We start from the raw sequence: 15181 nt of genomic DNA, 5'->3' as shown, positions 1-15181 counted from the left end.
TCGTTTCTGCATCGCACCGGAATCTTCGGTTTCCTAAAAACCCAAGCCATCGTCGCGCTTGAGGAATGGTTCTCTGGCAACCTCGATGGCGGTTCCAGTCGGCACGGCAATCGGTGTCCACCTGTCTATCACACACACACAGAGAGGAAGAGATATCTAAATTCTATAACCAAAATTAAACCCAGAAAACTCAAGGATTCAAACCACAAATCAAAACTTAGATCAAATCTAAATATCAAAAGATTCAATAGCCATCACAAACCCAAATATTAAAACCCATTACAAATCACCTATTTGAGTCTGGCTAAGCTGAGTGATGGAGTGAGTGGAGTCCTAGAGAATCAGAGCAAAAAGTATAAAAAAGAGAGAAAGAGACAAGTTAGAGTGTTAGACAACCAGGTATGGTGTGCGGCTATGAGAAAAAAAAATAAAAAAATAAATCTTATACAATGACTTAAAAGTGTAGAAGTCTAAAGAGTGAAAAGGAGAAATGACTGATGAGAGCAGCTGAGTAAGAAATAACTCAAGAGAAAAGACTTGTGTAGTTGAGATCAAAAGAGGAAAAAAAAAAAAAAATTGTACAGTGACTGACTCAAACAATGACAGGCATCGAAAAAAAAAAAAAAATTTTTTTTTTTTTAAATGCAAGTGCAAGATAATGATTAACCCATGCGGCATTTTATTTTTTATTTTTTTAATATATATTTTTTTTCAAAAAACTCAAGGGGCATGATTGTAACCACTAACCCATATGGCCATACAACATTTTTTATATTTTTTTAATTTTTTTTTCAAAAAATGTACCTGGGAGACACAGACTTATATAGACAAGACCACTTAAATATTTCCTCCTAACGCACGTTTTGAACTGAGAAAAGTAGCTCACAGCCTCACACATGTTAACTTCCTTTTTAAATTAAAATTTCTTTTTGATAAGGACGTTAGGCTTGTACATTCATGGATAAGCATTCAAAATTTATTTTATAAGAATGACCCTGTTCATGGATGAACGTTAGGCCTCTTCTTCTTCAGTTCTTCTTATACATATTAACATATATATATATATATATATAAAACATGCTTGGGTCGGTTCGGTCTTTGTTGGTGTGCACATCTAAGCGCCAATGGCTGCACTAGTCTGACGTCGACACTGAAAATCTACCGCCGATCACCTTGCCAGAAACCTTTGGCGGAGCTTTGAGCGGGGTGGGGCGATGTGGTCAGACCAGTTTTGTCGGTGATGGTATATCCTTGAACAGTCCTAACTCCAGTGACAGGCACGTGTATCTCAAGTGTACCAGAGGGCTGGGATTTCAGAAATATCTAAGAGAAAGCTACTATCACCGCATTAAATGCACTGCAGCTACTTTTCTAACCACATTTATGTGGAAAAGACCCCCTGAACAATGCTATTTTGGTTACCACCACTCACAGAAAGCCAAAGGTGGTGTCTGATGGGACAGTCACTCAAGTGAGGGCTTAAATAATCAACAAGTGTAGGATCAAAATGATCCAAGGAGATATATATATATATATATATAATAGAAGAGACCCTCCATGAATGAGGGATCGGAAAGACAGAGAAAGAATACTGTAAAAATCAAAGTTGCATTTGTAATCAATTATATTGATTTATACCAAGATTTGTCTCATCGGAGAGTGAATTCATTTAATCCTATATGCCTTGTTCTTGTTTGATCATCTTTTAAATCCATACTATCTGTAAGGTATGAATACCCCATCTGATTGTATCCTACCGCGGTGCCTGGCGCGGTGCGGTTTTGCCCCTCGTCCCCGAGTGCAAGACCAAGCAAGGGCTAGACCTTGTACTTGTAATCCCACATCGGTTAGAGAGAGCGCCCCACTACCCTTTATAATGCTTCAGGAGCTTGGGTAGTGTACCACTACTCACGCGTGAGTAGTGGTACACTACCCAAGCTCCTGAAGCATAAAGAATATTTTCTTTATTATTCATTTTTTTTCACGCTTAATAATTGATGACATGGTATAATTTGCTATATATAAATTATATATACATATAATAGTATTTTTTGGCTGAATTATATAAATAATAGTTTGATATTATGGTTCCTCAAAAAAAAAGTTTGATATTATGACTTTCAACTTTTAACAATTTAATAAAAAATAAAATAAAAACCGAAAACCAAAGTTCTAAACGTCAGAATGACTAGACAAGCATTCAAATCAGATTACTCTTGTTTTCTTTCATAGCAATAGTCACACTGACGTACGTTTACTCTTTTTTTTTTTTTTTTTTTTTTTTTTTTTTTTTTACTTCTTCTTTTTTTATTTCTCTTAAATATATAACCACACATTGTGCCGGTTTGGATAGCACTCAAAGTTGTTGTGCGTTTTCTGCGTTGCGGTTTCTCCCTTTTTTTTTTTTTGGCCGGCTTTCTTGACTTTTTAGAGACAAAAATTATTGTGCATGAACAGTGACTGTTTATGCACTGTTCATACTTTAAAAAATATTAAAAATGAGACTCACGATACTATTCGTCCATTTAAAAATTATTTTACTACAGTGTTTTCAGCAACAATCAGTTTTCAGCAACTTTCAGCAACAATAAGTTGTATCCAAACAGACCCATTACCACCTACTCCAAGACCTCAAATCAGATTCAAACTCCTTTTTAAATTTTACTCCTCAGCTTTCTTTCCACACTTTTTCAGTAATGCAGTAGACATCTTCTCAGCCGCTCTCTCTCAAATCTCAAGTCTCTCTTTCTCAAGATAAGTTTTTGACCATCTTTGTTGACATTTTATTCCAGTCAAAGCTCGGATTTTTTATACATATCATGTAATAAAAGTATCTTTTTTATTTTATTTTCACCCAAAAATCTAAAAATTTTCCTCAATTTTACTTTAGTGCAAATCTAAAAAGTTTGTTATATTTTATTCCAGTTTTTCTTCTTATTCACCTTCAAATTCAAGAACCGGTTTAACCATAGCGGTTCCTGATTTTCCTAGTTGAGCCGGCAGTTTTCGATTTTTCTTTGATTTTTGGTTTTTAATGATAACTGGACCAAATTAGTGTCCGGTTCTTGATTGAACTGACCAATTCGATTCGATTTTTAAAACCATAAAATTTTCATAGTTGAAAATCATGACTTCAAATCATGAATTCAATTACTTTTTTGATTTTATGTAAAGTGTGTGCAACAATATTTATCCTTTACTCAATGAGTATAACTCTAGCCTTCAATGGAGCTTACGAACTCTACATAACCACGAAAGTGCCCCGTGGAAAGGTACTACAAACAATGTCTGAATTTATTTTCTTTAATGAAAACATAAAATTGTATTTAGAGTCCTTAAGTAATCAGTGAAACTTTAACCTACTTGATGTTGACAATCTACCTCACAATTTTATATAAATTTTTTGCTTGATCCATTCCAACATTATAATTTAAAGGTTTTTTAATTATCAGAAAAGTATAATATATATATATATATTTTTTTTATCAAAAGTACATTTCACATATACTTCATCCGAACAGTCAAAATGTATTTTCCTTTTTTAATTAAAAAATTATAGGTAACTGTAGGGACTAAATTTGGATTGGACCCAGAAAAATGGTGGGTTTCTAGCTCAACAAGCCCAAATAATAAATTTTTAGAGCGCGGGTGCAAGAACTAGTTCCACGTGTAAAAAAGGTCACGGTTGCAATGTAGGCAAAGACACTTCAAGCTGACTGTCTGATAAGAATTCTCCTCGGCTAGGTTTCAGGGGGTATCTTTTCAGTCTCCTCCTTCTTCTCCCTTTTTCTCCCTCCTTTCTCCTTTTTTTCCAAAAGTCCCCTCTAATGTCACCCACTTTCTTCTTATATACTCCGTTCCTCACTCCATTTCCACCGTACACGTGTAGGCTTCGTCCTTATGACTCATTTCTGTCCCATCCAACACCTCCCGGGACCTTCACTTAGTGGTCATAAGGCTGCTTGATTACTGTTCAGGTATCACCTCCACATTAATGCGGCCAGTGAGTTAGTTGGGAAGCATTTAATGTGAAGGTGGCAGCTCCAGAAGATATTTGTTATCTCCCCCGGTTCTTCCTTTATTCTGCGTTCACCATTCAGTTCTAATGTAACTTTGTGGGGTGCCCTGAATAATCGGATAGTTATATCTACCTCGGACCATGGTATTCGAGATGAGTCTTATCCTTGGATACGATTTGGGCCACTGCTTATGATCTCCGTCCCTCTTTCTTAAACCGGTCCTATGATACATACCTTTAATCATCCTCGGACAGACGAATGTCCTCGGACTGGGCCGTTGGGCCCAAACCCATATCCTATGGTTCCTGTATCCTTTTAGATAACTGGCCCCACAGTAACTATAAACATATTTTAAAATTGAATTATTGAAAGAATCAAAAAATATAGAGGTTTAAGGCTTGAGGTTTCAATTAGGGTTCGACTAGGAGTCGATGTCATAATTAATTTAATAATCAATTAAAATACTAATCAATATATCATAGACTCATATTTATAAAAAAAAATAAAAATAAAAAATATCAAATTGTTTATAACTTTCAAATATACTTTTAAAAAATTTTAAGACAATAATAATTGATGAACCAGAAGGCATCGTTCGTCCAGACGCAGCTATGGACGAAGAACAAGCCATAAATGAAGCCATTACTAACTGAACCGTTACGATTGGACGAAGTAAAAAGAGAGACAGCTCAAAGGTCTCCATATCTATGCATTAAGTATTAGAAGGCTCCACATCCTTGCATTAAGTGTCTAGGGCGTTACCCCGATAGAAAATGAAACCACCATTAATGGTGGTTCCAACGGCTAGGAGAGTAGAGGCCTATATAAGGTACATTCCATCAAAGGTAAAGGACATGATCAGAATTATATTCCCATCAACTAGAATTTCCCAATTATCTTTCTATCATTCTAACTTTGTTATCAGAGGTTTATCAGTTGGCACCATGCCCGTGACCTATTTGTTACTTTTTCTTTCTATCTTGTAGGTTATGTCTGAGTCATCTAGATGATCTCAACTACTGACGATTTTGGCATCATCAATAATAATAATAATAAAAATAAAAAATATATAATAACATGATGCGAGATTTATTTATTTATTTAAAGTATAATCAAATATAAATAAATCTTTCTCTCTCGTTTGCATAATTGCATTGGAAATTTGGAATTCATGGAAGGAAGGAGAGAGAAAGATTGCACCGAAGTTAGTGGGAGAGAGAGTACACTAAAGAATGAGTTCTTATTCATAATAGAAACTAATACAATATAAGCAATTCTAGATGCAAATTTCAAAACAAAAAGCTATCACGATAAAATATTAGGTAAGAAATGAAAAAACAATTCTCAAAAAATAAAAAGAAAAGAAAAACAATAACACTAACGTTGGATACTTGACTTAAATGTATCTCAACTTGAATAAAAATTCTCTATCTTTTTTTTTTTTTTTAAATAAATAAAAATAAGACTGGCAAATTTTATTGAAGTAAAAAAAGAAAGAGAACAAAGTGTTATTAGATGACTCTCCTACATTCATACAAATGTATCTTTCTTATCGCACACTGAGGAGCTAACACGTTTGTTGTGCGCACAAGATATCCACGATATAGAACTCAATTTTGCATTGGATAGTCCCAAATCACATGAAAACTCCGTTGTATAATGCAACTTTAAAGAGTCTAAATCTATCCAAAGGAAATGAGCCACCACCAAAATTAGTACAACACCAATACTTGGAGAAAGATAGTGTTACCGAATAACAGAAAGGGAAAAAATGGAGTGAGATAGAGCCACTTGGAGAGAGAGAGAAAGTGGAATTCAAATGTTTAAATTGGAAAAAAAAAATTAGAAAAAAAATCGATACGTTTGACATATAATTCATTTTAGGAGGCAAAAATTAAAAAGTTGGAATTAGNTGGTACACTACCCAAGCTCCTGAAGCATTATAAAGGGTAGTGGGGCGCTCTCTCTAACCGATGTGGGATTACAAGTACAAGGTCTAGCCCTTGCTTGGTCTTGCACTCGGGGAGAGGGGCAAAAACCGCACCGCGCCAGGCACCGCGGAGGACAACAATTAGATGGGGCGGAGGCAAGCTAAGGCTCATCCCAACCCCAAAAAGCGCTTTTTGTAAGGTATGAATACCCCATCTGATTGTATCCTACCGCGGTGCCTGGCGCGGTGCGGTTTTTGCCCCTCATCCCCGAGTGCAAGACCAAGCAAGGGCTAGACCTTGTACTTGTAATCCCACATCGGTTAGAGAGAGCGCCCCACTACCCTTTATAATGTTCAGGAGCTTGGGTAGTGTACCACTACTCACATATAATAGTATTTTTTGGCTGAATTATATAAATAATAGTTTGATATTATGATTTTCAACTTTTAACAATTTAATAAAAAATAAAATAAAAACCGAAAACCAAAGTTGTAAACATCCAGATTCACTTTTCCAAAAAAAAAAAAAAACCCAAAGATTCCTCACATCTATAATTTGTGCCTTCCAAATTTCAAAATGTTAATTATTTTGCCATTAACAATAATTTGTCAATTGCCTCGGCAATAGTTTGTCCCAACTTCCAAGTTTTAAAGTTACATGCTACTATCTTCATTCTTTTGAATTAACAACATGATTCCATGGCAAATATTAATTTTGATAAATATAAAGCTACATGTACATGTAGTCCCATATCATTTAAACAATATTAATTATAATTTTTATTTAATGAATTATAAATGGATAATATGAATCATCTAGACTTTTAGATTTAAATAAAATTTAGGTACAATTTATTAGAAATTGTATTTAGGGTTCTTCAATTAACTTTAACCTGTAACTGCATACTTCTTAAACCATAAAAGGATTTCTGTCCACTTCACAATAAATTAAGAGAGACATAAAATCATAATTGGCTGCTTTTACAGTGATTTTCCCCTTTCTTATTTGTTTGGTTGAAAAAATTCATCAACTTAGTTGGGTTCTTTTTTTTTGTCTATATTGCTACAAGGTCAGCAGCATTCAATTACATGCATGTTTGAGTAGAGAAGTCGAGATAACATGGGTCAAACCTAGTTTTAGAAGTTAGCTTCCTCTTATATTTAAATAATTTAATTTGCATGTCAAAAGTACGTGTAAATCAAACTTTTAAACAACAATCGTCAGTGGACAACTTATTGCTATTGGCCACTTGTCTCTTCAAAAGCCGAACACCACTCCCATCAAACAAGTCGGCGAGACTACGTAAGTGAAGCAGTAAGCCCCTATGTGCAAATAGCGTGCTGAGTATTTTAAACCTCAAAGTGGTAAAGCATACCGCGCAAAGAAAAAAAAAGGTAGGTCAGAACTATTTGAATATGTAACATAAATGAAAAGTATCTAATTATAGATGTGTCTGTGTTTCATTTATGCAGTGGATATCTCACAATATGTGAGCTCCACGAGTGTGTTAAGTAAGATTTCTTCTCCTTTTAGATAGACTCAAAGGCAATCCATTTTGTTAAATGTCACTAATTCTGTCCACTTCACAATAAATTAAGAGAGACATAAAATCATATTTGGTTGCTTTTACAGTGATTTTCCCCTTTCTTATTTGTTTGGTTGAAAAAATTCATCAACTTAGTTGGGTTCTTTTTTTTGTCTATATTGCTACAAGGTCAGCAGCATTCAATTACATGCATGTTTGAGTAGAGAAGTCGAGATAACATGGGTCAAACCTAGTTTTAGAAGTTAGCTTCCTCTTATATTTAAATAATTTAATTTGCATGTCAAAAGTACGTGTAAATCAAACTTTTAAACAACAATCGTCAGTGGACAACTTATTGCTATTGGCCACTTGTCTCTTCAAAAGCCGAACACCACTCCCATCAAACAAGTCGGCGAGACTACGTAAGTGAAGCAGTAAGCCCCTATGTGCAAATAGCGTGCTGAGTATTTTAAACCTCAAAGTGGTAAAGCATACCGCGCAAAGAAAAAAAAGGTAGGTCAGAACTATTTGAATATGTAACATAAATGAAAAGTATCTAATTATAGATGTGTATGTGTTTCATTTATGCAGTGGATATCTCACAATATGTGAGCTCCACGAGTGTGTTAAGTAAGATTTCTTCTCCTTTTAGATAGACTCAAAGGCAATCCATTTTGTTAAATGTCACTAAAGGTCCGTTTGGATAGAACTTATTTTGCTAAAACTGAAAACTGAAAACACTATAACAAAATAATTTTTAAATATGTGAATAGTGCCATAGAATCCATTTTTAATAAAAAAAATTGCTGAAAATTGAAGTTTGTAGGTTTCGTGAACAGTGCACGGGACTCACTAATGTGGCTGAAAATTGGTTGAAAAGTCAAATAGTGCAACTAAAAAAAAAAAAAAAAATGAAGTCGAGATAACATGGGTCAAACCTAGTTTTAGAAGTTAGCTTCCTCTTATATTTAAATAATTTAATTTGCATGTCAAAAGTACGTGTAAATCAAACTTTTAAACAACAATCGTCAGTGGACAACTTATTGCTATTGGCCACTTGTCTCTTCAAAAGCCGAACACCACTCCCATCAAACAAGTCGGCGAGACTACGTAAGTGAAGCAGTAAGCCCCTATGTGCAAATAGCGTGCTGAGTATTTTAAACCTCAAAGTGGTAAAGCATACCGCGCAAAGAAAAAAAAGGTAGGTCAGAACTATTTGAATATGTAACATAAATGAAAAGTATCTAATTATAGATGTGTATGTGTTTCATTTATGCAGTGGATATCTCACAATATGTGAGCTCCACGAGTGTGTTAAGTAAGATTTCTTCTCCTTTTAGATAGACTCAAAGGCAATCCATTTTGTTAAATGTCACTAAAGGTCCGTTTGGATAGAACTTATTTTGCTAAAACTGAAAACTGAAAACACTATAACAAAATAATTTTTAAATATGTGAATAGTGCCATAGAATCCATTTTTAATAAAAAAAATTGCTGAAAATTGAAGTTTGTAGGTTTCGTGAACAGTGCACGGGACTCACTAATGTGGCTGAAAATTGGTTGAAAAGTCAAATAGTGCAACTAAAAAAAAAAAAAAAAAACAAAAAAAGCTGAAAACACAAACGTGAGACGTGGATGCGCAAACCAAACAGATAATAAGAAGCCAGTAGTTTCTTTGTTAGCCCAAAAAGAATGGTTTCTTAGTTTAACTTATTGAAGCCTAATTAGAGCATCCACAATGGTGGTGCTTAAAAGTAGCTTTTAAGCACCACCATATACAAAAAGGGTGCTACATTAGCGGTAGTATAGGTAAAATTTTTACTTACACAGCTACAGTGCACAACTATATATGGCTGTGCATTGTAGCTAAGAGCTAAACTCACAATTAATTTTTTATTCCCACCTCTTATTAAAATATTATTTCTTTTTTTTTTCTTCTACTCGATTCTCAGTTCAGATCTCTCACCTCTACCGAGATTCATCATCCTCTCACCGCCGCCAACCCACCATCGAAGCTCAACTCTCATTGGTCCACTCCCTTACCCCACGCTGCCAACTTACGCTGCCGACCCATCTCACCCACACCGTAGACCCATCTCTTCTGTCTGACCCATCTCAACCCCTCTTCTCTGTTTGGGAACCAATTTCTTCAAATCTTGCTTGCTGATTTACAAGTGGGTTGTCTCTGTCTTCTTCATGTAATGCTTGGGGTTTTTGATTTGGGTAATTGGAATGATAAATTTTTCATGTCAATTGGGAATTTTCTATTTGCAGGGAATTTATATTTGTTGATTCTAATGATAAATTTGTAGAGAATTGGAATGATAAATTTTCTGTTTGTTGATTCTAATTTATTACAATAAATGTCATGTTGGAAATTGTTTTGGGAATTTTCTGGTTACAAGGAAGTTTATGCTTTTGCAATGCGAGTTGTAGGAATTTTTTTTTTAATATGTTGAGAAGCATGAGTTATAAGAACTTGTGCGAGTGTGTGAGTTTTATTGTAATTTGGTTTAAGTTATGTATGTGAGTAATCTATGGATTACATTGTTCCAGCTATAATATGTGTTCTATTTTATATGTTTCTTATAAGATTCCTCCATTTCATAGTTCACATTGTTCCAAGATTACTTCTGGACAATTGAGATAATTGTTTTAGTAAAAAAAAAAAAAATTGTATATATAAAATTCGGGGTTAAAACAAAATATTATTTTTACACTAGATGATTATTTGCTATCTCGACGATTGAGAAATTGTTTTAGTAAAAAAAAAATTGTATAAGTATAATTTGGCGTTAAAAAAATTATTTGTTACACTAGGTGATTATTTGCTATTATGCGGCGGCGGCAGTAGCGGTTACGGTGGTTGTAATTGTTGTTTATTGTAGTGAATATATTATTTTATTATGAAATTTATATTATTTTATTGTGTTAAAAACTAAAATAAATTCACTAATGCTGGATGTTTTGTAAAGTGAATAAGTAAAATAGATAAAAATAATTTTTTATAGTACTAAATAGCTAAACAAATAGTTCCACTCATGAATGCTCTTAAGTGTTTAAATTTTCAATGGAATTTGATGTTTGGTGTCATCTTACGTGGCTCAATCTCAATAGAAAAGGAAAATATGTATGACATCAGATTCTTCCATATCTCAAGCCAAATGAAATGCACTCCCATTTCCCAATTAATTTTACCAGCTTTCTTTCCCGCAAAGTAATTGACTTCGCAAACTAGTTCTTTTCTAAGCCCTTTTTGTTTGGTGTGTTGTTGAGCATATTACATATTGACACTCATACGAAGTTGAAAATGCCAGTTTTGTGACAGCTGCTAATTCGCTTTAAAGTACGAACTCCTAAGCAACTCAGCCCATAGCTAAAAATACGAGTCTCTCAACAAGGAGTTCTAAGTTCTAACAAAACAGATAGCGCCCAAAGGACCTGCTATCTCTTCAGTTACACGCCTCACTGCAGCTTCGCCTGTCTTGCTTGCTTGCTTAGGCTTTGTCGTGCAGGCATTCTTTGAGCCTGTTTGGTAAAATGATTTAAATATAGTTTTTTTTACTTTTGCAAATTAAAATGGTGAGTCTTACACTTGAATTTATTGTTTGGATGATGTCCTTTAAATATAGTTTTTAAAAAATTGTATCATATTTTTCTTGTTCAAAATAGAATTTTGAAAATGGATGAGATGATATTTTCAAGATAAAGAAAATGTTTTTAATAATATAATTGTAAATATATTGAAAACAATATACCTCACAGGTTTATCCAGGTTCTTCTATCTTTTAAATTAAGGAACTTATCTTTATTACAAAAAATTCTCACACTTTAAATTTGAAATTTATAATTATAAAAAATGGTATATGAACTATATTCCCTAATTATTATCCAAAAAATATTAATAATGTACAAATTCTACATGTTACTTTTTGTAAATTGTTTTTTTTTTTTTTTTAAATCTCAAAAATAGAAATGGTCTCCCAAACATCATTTTTTTTTTTTCAGCATTTGGAAAATTGTTCTTAAAAGTTTTCTACATGTTACTTTTTGTAAATTGTTTTTTTTTTTTTTTTAAATCTCAAAAATAGAAATGGTCTCCCAAACATCATTTTTTTTTTTTTCAGCATTTGGAAAATTGTTCTTAAAAGTATGAACCAAATACGTATAATGTAAAAATTATTATTTGAAAACTAGTTTCAATTTCAATTTTTTGAAAACTGTTTTCATACTATTTTAAAAACAAAAACAAAATCGGCATCAAAAATGGTAACACTATTACAAATTTTACTATAAAAAAAATTATAAACTGATGTGGGGAAAAATGTGATGTGAACAATATACTGTAATAAATAAATATTTAAATTACTTTTTTATGATGGGTAAAATATTAATTTGTAAAATTTATATAGTAAAATTTGTAACCTCTTATGCATAAAATATATGTGGACCATCTAAGTTTTAATTTTTTTTTTTTTGGGAAGGGGTTGGGGGTTGTTTCGATATTTTAGCTTTAGACAAAGATACAAATTATTGCACTGTGACTAGCAAGTTCATTATTTATGCATGGCATTGATGCAATTGTGTCACGCATTTACCTTTGCCCCATATTTTTGTACGAGTGTCGAGTGATATCCCTCTCTTCGACGCTAGTGATATGTGTTGACAAGGTGTTTGGTTTGGGTTCATTTTTTAGAACTTCTAGGATTCCTCGAGATTTTGGGATACTTTTTTTTTTTTATTTTTTTTTTATTTTAAGAATGATATGACTTTTATATATGTTTAGTTGTAAATAACTTTTTAAGGGAATTCTGATGCTTTTGAGCATCTAGATAGCCAAATACCCACTAAAATCTTACTTTCGTAGAAATATGGATTAACTTTTCAAATCGTGGTATCAACGTTCCTTGCTTAATATGTTAAATAGTGATCGGATAGTTAAGCACAGAACTCATCGTAAACAATAAGGTAATGGAATTAATAAATGAAAAGATAAGAAGTGGTATAGCTATGACATAAAGCATCCAGTAGCAACACTAAAATTAATTGTAAAATTTTCACCTAAAAAAAATGTAAAATAATCTCATACCATTATAGGTTGTTATGTAGAGATTTGTAGTGGTGATAAGTTAGATCCACATGTAAATCATGTCATAATTCGAGATTTTGGGATACTTTTTTTTTTTTATTTTTTTTTTATTTTAAGAATGATATGACTTTTATATATGTTTAGTTGTAAATAACTTTTTAAGGGAATTCTGATGCTTTTGAGCATCTAGATAGCCAAATACCCACTAAAATCTTACTTTCGTAGAAATATGGATTAACTTTTCAAATCGTGGTATCAACGTTCCTTGCTTAATATGTTAAATAGTGATCGGATAGTTAAGCACAGAACTCATCGTAAACAATAAGGTAATGGAATTAATAAATGAAAAGATAAGAAGTGGTATAGCTATGACATAAAGCATCCAGTAGCAACACTAAAATTAATTGTAAAATTTTCACCTAAAAAAAATGTAAAATAATCTCATACCATTATAGGTTGTTATGTAGAGATTTGTAGTGGTGATAAGTTAGATCCACATGTAAATCATGTCATAACTCATAAGAAGTGAAGAATCACTGTCGGTTTGCTTCTAGTAGGGATAGCAAAACAAGATCCGTGTGTTTAGCAAGATTGAGATTGAAATACTAGTATGTTTGACTAGGTTAAAAATTTAAAATAATATGATTAACGAAATTTTTATGACTAAGTTGGGATGATGTGTTTAGTGAAGTCAAAGTGATGTTTCTAATCAAGTTAAAGCAAAACTATCTAGCAATGGTGATGAAATATTTTTAACAAAACTCATTTAAATATGTTCAATAATGTAATAAAAATATGTCCAGCAATGACAATGCTATTAAATAAATTTAGCAAAGTAAAAAAGTTCGGCAAAGTTAAGTATAAATGTCCAACAATGACAAAATATATATATATATATATATATTTCTCATAGTCAAGTAGTGTCCAGAAATGTCAAGCGAGATCAACACAGCAACATAAATATTTATAGCATAGTAACATAAACATGTACAGTGGAATTACATAAACAATAACATTATGATGAATATCAAAGTAATGCTAATGAGTTAAATTTAAACTATAAAGCTTGGAGGAAAGTGAGTTTAAGAGGGGGAGAACATAGCTTTGGGTGGTGCATGTCAATCATAGTAAAGTTGCCTACTAATCGTGAAATTATATATGGAGTTGCTGGAACATTTTAATGGTGCTACTAGAGACATAAGAAAATGTTCAGAAGTGAAATTAATAAACTGAAGCTTTTGGTGATATATAAAAGAATCTTAGAAAGAAGAGTGAAATTAAGGGATTCAAAGTCTGAGATTTGCTAGCTTGATTTGGGTCTCCTACTCCCTCTTGTAAAGCAGAGATGGCTGCCCCGTTTGTAATCATGGAAAGTTACTGCGCGCTGCTGGAGTCAGCTTGCATATGGAAAATGAAGATCATAGGGCTTTTTTGTCATGGATAATAAATTTGTATGGGTGTACGAGCTAGCTAGTTATGGTTTTTGCTATGTTTAGAGGTTTTGTTATGTTGATCTGATTTGGTTTTATCATCAAGGAAGAAGGCTATTGCTGGATAGGTGCCACAATGCTTCACATGATATTCTTGGAACTAAATAATTAATCGAGGTTATTAGCTATTAAAATCTAGAAATGCATAACTAACTTGTACATAATTTGTATTGAAAAGAATAAATATTTTTAGCTATTAATTGGAGATCTTCTATTTTTTTTTCTAAAGAACAAAATTTTTCTTATATACTAATTTGGGATTAATGCATTATTCAATCACCATAATTCCTAGGAGTGTGACGCGATTTAGGCTATGTTTGGTTCCGTAAAATATTTTCTGGAAAATAACCTATTTTCCGGAAAGGAAAATATTTTTAAGTGTTTGGTTGTATAATGAAAATTGTTGTGGAAAATATTTTCATGTGTTTGGTTCTATTCTGAAAATGCTATTTTCCTACACATTTTTCACATTTTCTCAGCTATTTTCTCAGCATCCAATCAAATTTTATTACAAAAAATTTCAAAATCACAGCAAACTCCGGCGATCAAAACAGAAACAAAACCAAAGAAAAAAAAAATCAAATCCGGTCAGATCGTGTGTTCTGGGTTCACGAGTCGCACCGGTGATCGACGACTCGTGGGTTCGCGTGTCATGGGTTCTGGGTTTTCGAGTCGTGGGTTCGCAAGTCGCATTGGCGATCGACAATCAACGATCAACTGGGGTGGCGATCGACGATGGGTTCGTGGCGATCTGGGCTCTCTCTTTGCGTGGCGATCGGATTGGGATGTGGATCGGAGGCACGGTTGAGTGGTGGAACGGCGTTTCCTCAGCGAGGTGAGCTCTGGGTTTCTCGGTCTGGATGTGGATCGAACGCACCGTTGAGTGGTGGAACGGTGTTTCTCGGCGAGGTGAGCTCTGGGTTTCTCGACGTGGTCTCTTCTTTCTCAGCGTGGAGCTCTGGTCTCTTCTTCCTCGGATGGTCGTGGTCTCTTCTTTCTTTTTCTCTGGCTCTCTCTCTTTTTTGCGTGACCTGTAAATGGTTTGAAGTGAAAATTTTCACTTCAAACCATTTCCGGGTCAAAAGAGTAAATTTTAGTCAACAGAAGCATATTTTCTGGAAAATTTT

The sequence above is a fragment of the Quercus suber genome, unplaced genomic scaffold, assembly GCF_002906115.3.
Source record: "Quercus suber isolate HL8 unplaced genomic scaffold, Cork oak 2.0 scaffold_433, whole genome shotgun sequence".
Lineage (NCBI taxonomy): Eukaryota > Viridiplantae > Streptophyta > Magnoliopsida > Fagales > Fagaceae > Quercus > Quercus suber.
Note: the sequence above shows the minus strand (reverse complement) of the source record.